The 8,689-nt window shown below is 41.0% G+C and overlaps 1 long non-coding RNA gene across 1 annotated transcript; it reads right to left on the bottom strand.

Annotated features, from left to right (window-relative positions):
* Nucleotides 1-6,562: 6,562 nt before the first annotated feature.
* LOC105527202 lies at nucleotides 6,563-8,300 on the bottom strand. Its single transcript, XR_001004204.1, has 2 exons — nucleotides 7,905-8,300; nucleotides 6,563-7,600 (listed from the first exon to the last, which is right to left on the bottom strand). It is a non-coding gene; the product is annotated as an uncharacterized LOC105527202 (long non-coding RNA).
* Nucleotides 8,301-8,689: the final 389 nt, after the last annotated feature.

Genomic DNA, 8,689 nt, shown 5'->3' on the forward strand with positions numbered 1-8,689 from the left:
TTGAGAGTATTGGAGGCTGTTTCTTTAAATGAAATTTCCTACTTAGAAAACTTTTAGAGAATTATGTGGACATGCAAAACACGTATTAGAGCTCAAATACTGATTTTGTTTATCTCAGCTTTTTAAAAATTTGAAAAACTCTCAAGCCTCACTTAAAATGTTCAGCTCACTTTTACACTTAAAAATAATTTGTTCTTTGTTATTCTAAATGCCTAGGGTGGTACACCTTCATTACTGGCAAGGTGGTTCTTGTTCTCCGCCTAACTAGATAGTGGTAAATACACTTTTAAATAAGGGAAAAATACATATAGTTCCTCTACAACCCCAAATCATTTGGTAAACATAATTTATTTCCTTCCATGCCACCTGTGACATCAACCTCCATTGCAAACGGCAGTAGAAAATTCCAGTTTTTCAGTTCTTCTAATTCAGCAATAGCTAACTCTTTTCTGGCAGATGAGAAGAGTAGCTTGCTCAGTCTCCATCCCCATCCTCTTATGTTCAGAGTCTAGAAAGCTAGAAGCTATATATTTCAGACTAATTTGCAAGTAAGATTCTGAATACAAATGAGATTCTTTCAAATAGATACTGTTCATAAGATAAGAGTAAAGTGGGGATCCTCTTTCTTCCACTCCATCTTTTGGGAAGCTGGGTCATAGAAAAGTGAGTGTCTATAAAGAGTAGTGCTACTGACTACATTCAGTGTCAGTGTCCAGTCATCAGCTTCATGGGTATCCACAAGTGGTTTCAGCAGTAGCAACAACCAGCAACAGTGTTGCAGTGTCTATTCATTCATTTTGATGGAGTGGAGAGGTATTTCTGAGGGTAATAGTTTCCTAATTCAGTTTTCTGATTTCCGGATTGCAGTTAAGAGAGTGTGTTCATAAACCTAATAATTCCAGTATTGGCCTCCTGATTCTCACTGCTGTTATCATCCTAAAGATTTCCAGCACTTGATCCTAGTATTCAATCTCTTTAACTTGCACTGAATCCTGACTGGTGTACCCTCCTTGATAACTTGCAATTGGTTGGACGTTCCAAATATGTGATAGTCTCAGTGGTGCAAAACCTATAAATCTGACCTACAGAAATTGTTCATTCAGAAATGCTAATCTTTATTCAAAAGAATACTGAATTTCAAAAACAACAACAACAAAAGGAACTTAGAAATTTATTTCTCACATAATAGTCCAAATGCACAGTCCTTTGTGGTCGTGGGAATTCCAACCTGTGAAGGTATTTTTTCTTCAATGAGGCTATACTACAGTCCTCAACATGCAACATGGCCAGAACAGCTGCTAAACTAGCCAATACTACTACAGACAGGAGTAATTAGGAAGAAGGAGAGAGCACCTCTTTCTATGAAAAACACCATCTGAATATGGCACATACCATGGCTGCTCACACCCAGTGTTCACAGTTCAGTTACATGGCTCAGTTCACTGGAAAGGAGGCTGTGGAATGTAATGCTTTTTCCAGATGACCAGATGCCCAGCCTAAATTCTATATCTGGAATAACGGGAAAATGGACATTGGGCAAACTCATAGTCTCCCAAGAGAAGTAACAGGAGTTACTCGCTACCCATCTCACCCCTCTAGTATATGTATGTCGTCTCCTTTCCACATATGAAGTGTACTTACCCACTTGCCAAGATGATCCAGATTTTCTGGGCAATGTATCTTTCTCTTCAGCACATCTGAGTGCAGCTCCTCATGGTGCAGAGGCTTATCTCCATTCCCTCTGCTCCACCCACATACCCAATATACTATAGTAGAGTATGAACATAATCCAATAAGTTACATTTTTATTCAGAAATAAAGGAGAAATGGGAAATAGAGCAGCCACAATCCTATGGCAATGGCCAAATTCTGTTGTGCAGGAATTTACAGGATGCCCAGCTCTGGCAGGGGAGTACAATTTTTGGTTAGCTCATACTGCAAGTCCTGGTTACTTCTCTTTGGAGTTGCAATGTCCTTGACTATTGTCCTTCATGCCCCCAGACTTTGTCCTGCAAGGTGTTCTCTTGTGTCTGTTTATAGTGGCCATTTCTTTTTTAAGTCTAGTTATACTGATCTAGTATGTATGTGCAGGAAAATTCATTCTTTTGGTGTACAGGTCTATGAATTCTGACACAGACATATAGTTGAGTACCACTACAGTCAAAAAATAGTACTTTTTGTAAAATAAAACTACAGTGCTGTCAACATGCTTACAAAAGTTTAATAACTTAAGCGTTTATCTTTCCCTAACTTCTAGATTTGTTCATTTTTGTTTTACATATGGATTGTTCCAGTCAGAATCCAAAAAGTCTATACATTATATTTGGTTGTGTGAGTCTCTAAAGTCACAATTTAATGTGTATATTTCCCCATTTTATTTTTTCTAATATTTCCTTATTGAAGAAAGTCATGTTTTTTCTATGAAGCATTCCACATTCTGCACTTTACCATTCATCCATGTGATGTCATTTAATGTGTAGCCGTAAACCCTGCATTTCTTATAAACTGGTAGTTAGATCTAGAGGTCTGATAATATTCAGTTTTGACTTTTTCCCAAGAAAACTTCCTAGGCGATGCCAAGAGATGCCCATCCTCCTACCTGCATTTACTGTGGGCCAATATCTGATTCGCATTTGCATGAGCAACATTTATTATAAATACTACTGGCTTCCCAGGACTGAGTGTTGAATACAAAATCTCTGGAGAGTACACCACTTCAAAAACTAAACCAAAGTCATGTTTCATCTTCTTTCATTAAGAAATTTTAAAATCCATTCCAAGTGTTTTTTGATGACAGAGTTTAGCAATTTCTGACAATGATCTCTACATACAACTTGTCTTTTCCACCTAACCATGTAACCAGGCTTGTGATGGAAGGGGCTGCCACTAAGGTCTCTGATATGCCCTAGAGACATTTTCCCCATTGTCTTGGCAATTAACTTTTGGCTTCTCATTACTTTTGCAAAGTTCTGTAGCCAGCTTCAGTTTCTTCCCAGAAAATGGATTTTTCTTTTCTAGCATATGGTCAGGCTGCAAATTTTCCAGACTTTTACATTCTCCTCCCCTTTAAACATATGTTCCAATTTCAAATCTTCTCTCTCAAGAGGTTCTGATATGGTCCGGTTGTGTCCCCACCCAAATCTCATCTTGAACTGTAGCTCCCATAACCCCCACATGTCCTCGGAGGGACCCAGTTGGAGGTAATTGAATCACAGGAATGGGTTTTTTCCATGCTGTTCTCATGATAGTGAATAAATTTCACAAGATCTGATAGTTATATGAAGGAGAGTTCCCCTACACATGCTACCTCTTCCCTGCTGCCACGTAAGATGTGTCTTTGCTTCTGTTTCATCTTCCACCATGATTGTGAGGCCTCCCCACCCACGTGGAACTCTGAGTCCATTAAACCCCTTTTTATGAATTACCCGGTCTCGGATATTTCTTCACAGTAGTATGAAAATAGACTAATACAGTAAATTGGTATCACAGAGAGTGGGGTGCTGCTGTAAACATACCTGAAAATGTGGAAGCAACTTTGGAACTGGGTGACAGGCAGAGGTTGGAAAAGGTTAGAGGGCTCAGAAGAAGACAGGAAAATGTGGGAAAGTTTGGAACTTCATAGAGACTTGTTGAATGCCTTTGCCCAAAATGCTGCTAGTGATAGTAATATGGATGATGAATTCCAGGCTGATGTGGTCTCAGACAGAGATGAGGAACTTACTGGGCACTGGAGCAAAGGTCATTCTTGCTACATTTTAGCAAAGAGACTGGGCATTTTTACCCCTGCCCTAAAGATCTGTGGAACTTTGAACTTGAAAGAGATGATTTAGGGTATCTAGCACAAGAAATTTCTAAGCACCAAAGTGTTCAATATGTGACTTGGGCACTCTTAAAAGCATTCAGTTTCAGTCATTCACAGAGATATGGTTTGGAATTAGAACTTATGTTTAAAAGGGAAGCAGAGCATAAAAGTTCAGAAAATTTGCAGCCCATCGATGTGATAGAAAATAAAACCTCATTTTCTGAGGATAAATTTAAGCCAGCTGCAGAAATTTGTATAAGTAACAAGGAGCCAAATGTTAATCACCAAGACAATGGGGAAAATGTCTCCAGAGCATGCTAGAGGTCTGCATGGCATCCCCTCCCATCACAGGCCCAGAGGACTAGAAGGAAAAAAATTGTTTCATGGGCTAAACCCCAGGTCTTCCTGCTTTGTGCAGTCTTGGAACTTGGTGCCCTGTATCCCAGCTGTGGCTAAAAGGGGCTGAGATATAGCTCAGGCCATTGACTCAGAGGGTGCAAGCCCCAAGCCTTGGTGCCTTACACATGGTGTTGGGCCTGCAGGTGAACAGAAGTAAAGAATTGGGGTTTGGGAACCTTCACCTGGATTTCACAGTATGTATGGAAATGCCTGGATGTCCAGGCAGAAGTTTGCTGCAGGGGTGGAGCCGTCATGGAGAACCTCTGCTAGGGCAGTGCAGAAGGGAAATGTGGGGTGTGAGGCCCCACAGAGAGTCCCCCGTGAGACACTGCCTAGTGTAGCTATGAGAAGAGGGCCACCATCCTCCAAACGCCAGAATGGTAAATCCACCAACAGCTTGCACCATGCTCCTAGAAACGCTTCATACCAGATTATGAGTTTGCCCAATGTCCATTTTCATGCCAGCCCATGAAAGCAGCCAGGAGGGGGACTGTACCCTGCAAAGCCACAGGGGCAGACCTGCCCAGGACCATGGGAACCCAACTCTTGCGTCAGTGTGACCTGGATGTGAGACATGTAGTCAAAGCTCATTTTGGAGCTTTAAGATTTGACTGCCCTGCTGGATTTTGGACTCCATGGGGCCTGTAGCCCCTTTGTTTTGGCAATTTATCCCATTTGGAATGGGTATATTTTCCCAAAGCCTGTACCCCTATTGTATCTAGTAAGTAACTGACTTGCTTTTGATTTTACAGGCTCATAGGTGGAAGGGACTTGCCTTGTCTCAGATGAGACTCTGGACTTGGACTTTTGCGTAATTAGTTAAGACTTTGGGAGACCGTTGGAAGGGGATGATTGTGTTTCGAATTTTAAGAACATGAGATTTGAGAGGGACCGGGGGTGGAATGATATGGTTTGGCTGTGTCCCCACCCAAATCTCATCTTGAATTGTAGCTCCCATAATCCCCATGTGTCCTGGGAGGGACCCAGTGGGAGGTAATTGAATCATGGGGTGGGGGGACTGTGCTGTTCTTTTGATAGTGAATAAGTCTCACAAGATCTGATGGTTTTATAAAGGGCAGTTCCCCTGCACATGCTCTGTTGACGGCCACCATGTAAGACATGGCTTTGCTCCTCCTTCGCCTTCCACCATGACTGTGAGGCCTCCCCAGCCATGTGGAACTGTGAGTACATTAAACCTCTTTTTCTTTATAAATTACTCAGTCTCATGTACTTCCTCATAGCAGTATGAAAATGGACTAATAAAAGTTCAAAGTTCCACAGATCTCTAGGTCAGGGGTAAAATGCCTCCAGTCTCTTTGCTAAAGCATAGCAAGAGTGACCTTTGCTCCAGTTTCAAATAAGTTCCTCATCTCCACATGAGAACACCTCAGCCTGTACTTCATTGTCCATATCACTCTCAGTATCTTGGTCAAAACCATTCAGCAAAACCATTCTCTAGGAAGTTCCACACTTTCCCACATCTTCCTATCTTCTGAGACCTCCAAACTGTTCCAACCTCTTCCTGTTATTCAGTTCCAAAGTGGTTTCCACATTTTTAAGTATCTTTGTGGCAGTGCCCCAAACTCCTGGTACCAATTTCCTGTATTAGTCTGTTTTTACACTGCTACAAAGAAATACACGAAACTGGGTAATTTACAAAGGAAAGGTTTAATTCATTCACAGTTCCACATGACTGGGGGGCCTCAGGAAACTTACGATCATGGAATTACGGGAAGAAAATATGTCCCACTTCACAGGGTGGCAGGAGAGATAAAAGTGTAGTGGGAATAGCTCCTTATAAAACCATTAGATCTTCTGAGAACTCACTCACTATCACGAGAACAGCATGGGCCAAACTGCCCCCATGATCCAATCACTTCCCACCAGATTCCTCCCTCAACACTTGGGGGTGATGGGGATTAAAATTCAAGATGAGATTTGGGTGGGGACACAGAGCCAAACCATATCAGTGTGGCTTTTACCTTAGGGAAACCTAACAGCTTGGAAGCGATGGCTGAGTAGCTGACCAGACATGTGAGTTCGAATCCTGAAGCTGAGGGAGGAAAAAGTTAGAGTTTAAAGCCTGTCAAGTAGTAGGAAACCTAGTAAATACCACAGGATTTTGGATGGGTAAAAAGTTGCTGTACCCAAAGAACAAAAATGTTTCAGAAATATCTCAGCCTTCACAGGGACACAAGTCAATTTTAAATCACCTCAATCCTGATTAGGTTAATGTAATCTAGGACTATGAGTGACCCCCAAAAATTAATGGTAAAGTCTCTTTGGAGAAAGGTTATATTATCCTGGGCTTCTAATTTTTTCTACAAGACAAAATTTGCTACAGAAAAATGAATGTCAATCTTTGACTTTTAGAAAAAGGTAAGGAACTTTTATTGGCAAAATCAATCAAGAAAGATGGTAGAAATGTAGATTTAATGACAAAAATGTGACAGTATTCTATCCAATACTAAAATGGAAGTTAAATATTTTAACTAAAAGTATTTGCCTATAAGCCCATTCAGGGGCTTACAGAGCTCATTGAAGTGATCACCCTTCTTTCTTCATTACTACCTGAATAGTAGAGCATTAGAGTCATTCTTTCTCTACCAGACCACGTGAATTGACATTTCCTGTTTTAGATTGTGTTGAAACTAAAAGAAACAACTGTACAACCAAAAGTGAGGTATAACTTTAACCAAAATAATATCTTCAGATATTTTCATAAAACCATGAGTCCTCTTATTAAATGCTGGAACCCAGTACTACTCCTGCTACAACCACACACACTAAAGATTTCAAATCACCTGATCCTACTATTGCAAATAAATCTCCACTGAGTTATTCATGTAGGTGTTTTATAGGATAAATCAGTTGCAAAAACTTGTTTTTAAATAGCATGCAAATAAAGCCTGCTCTTCACGGCCCCATTTCTGAAAGCCCTGTCATATATCACTGCTTGAGCTTACCTGCTGTATGACCTCTGCCTCCATCCCTCTGAACCAACGATGGGTTTCACAAGACGAACCAGAAACACGGTGGTTCCAAGTGGTTTTAATACGATTCATTTGCCACCTAAATTTTAGGTAAAAATTATCACTGGAATGTTCAGGAACTGGGCTCATAGACCCTGGAATTTTGCAACAGCAAACACATCTGAATTTGGAATCTACATCTCAGACGTTACCACCTCTGTGACAGCATCCCTGAAGCCCTCTCTGTGCTACCACTGCAGCCCGTTCACTTCGGTATTATGTTTATAACTCTGTTTTTAAAGTTTTTTACTTTTACCCATCTACTAGATTGTGACTTAATGGATGGTGAGGACAATGTTAGATTCATCTTGGCAATCCCAATGCTTAACACTATATCTGGCATGCACGAAAATTTCCTCCAAAAAGACTGAATTAAATTTTTTTTTTCTTTTTTTTTTTTGAGACGGAGTCTCGCTCTGTCGCCCAGGCTGGAGTGCAGTGGTCGGATCTCAGCTCACTCCAAGCTCCGCCTCCCAGGTTTACGCCATTCTGGTGCCTCAGCCTCCCGAGTAGCTGGGACTACAGGCACCCGCCACCTCGCCCGGCTAGTTTTTTGTATTTTTTAGTGGAGACGGGGTTTCACCGGGTTAGCCAGGATGGTCTCGATCTCCTGACCTCGTGATCCGCCCGTCTCGGCCTCCCAAACTGCTGGGATTACAGGCTTGAGCCACCGCGCCCGGCCCTGAATAAAAATTTTAAAAGGATACTTTAGGTTTATATGTCATAGACATAAATTAGTGGAAGGCAACAGCTATCCCATAGAGCACATTAGAGAGACTGTTGTTCCAACAGCTACATGAAGTGGAAACATACAAACTAGCTAAAGGTGAGGACCTGCATGTGGGGCTTCTCCAGCACTTTCTGTCTTTGCTGCATGATCCTCATAGGCTGTATCCAACCTTATAAAGTTAGCCAAGAAGAGAAAATCAGAGGCTGGTCCATTCCTTGCTGGCGTGATGACATAAGGAGCCATTCTTTGTGAACAGAACTCACCGGTTTCTGCAGTTTTTTGTTTTGTTTTGTTTTTGCTTTTGGTAAAGGTTGGTTATAGTGTTGAGAACTAAAAGACATCCACTCAAAATGAACTCTGGCTAATGATTCTGGACAGTCCAATCCTGTGGTTCAATTTCTTCAATGGCCAGCTAAGGGAAAAGGGACTGAGCATATAAATTAATTCCCAGGCTTCAAGGAGCAGAAAATGCCTGCAATTGGTTTAGAAACTGCAGTGTGCTTTTGCTCTTGTTGGCTATAAAAAGGCTAGGGAGAAAAACGAAAGTTAAGGAATTAAACTTCCTACTGTATATTGGTTTACAAGAAAAAAAATTATATATATATATAAAGTTATTTATATTTAAACCTACATATTTTATATTTTAATCCTTAAGCCTTCCCCAGGAATCCCTATACATTTTCACAATAATCCAGGATACCACAAGGGACGGAGAGAAGAGCGTTT

This window comes from Colobus angolensis, unplaced genomic scaffold (genome assembly GCF_000951035.1).
Source record: "Colobus angolensis palliatus isolate OR3802 unplaced genomic scaffold, Cang.pa_1.0 Scaffold61, whole genome shotgun sequence".
NCBI lineage: Eukaryota > Metazoa > Chordata > Mammalia > Primates > Cercopithecidae > Colobus > Colobus angolensis.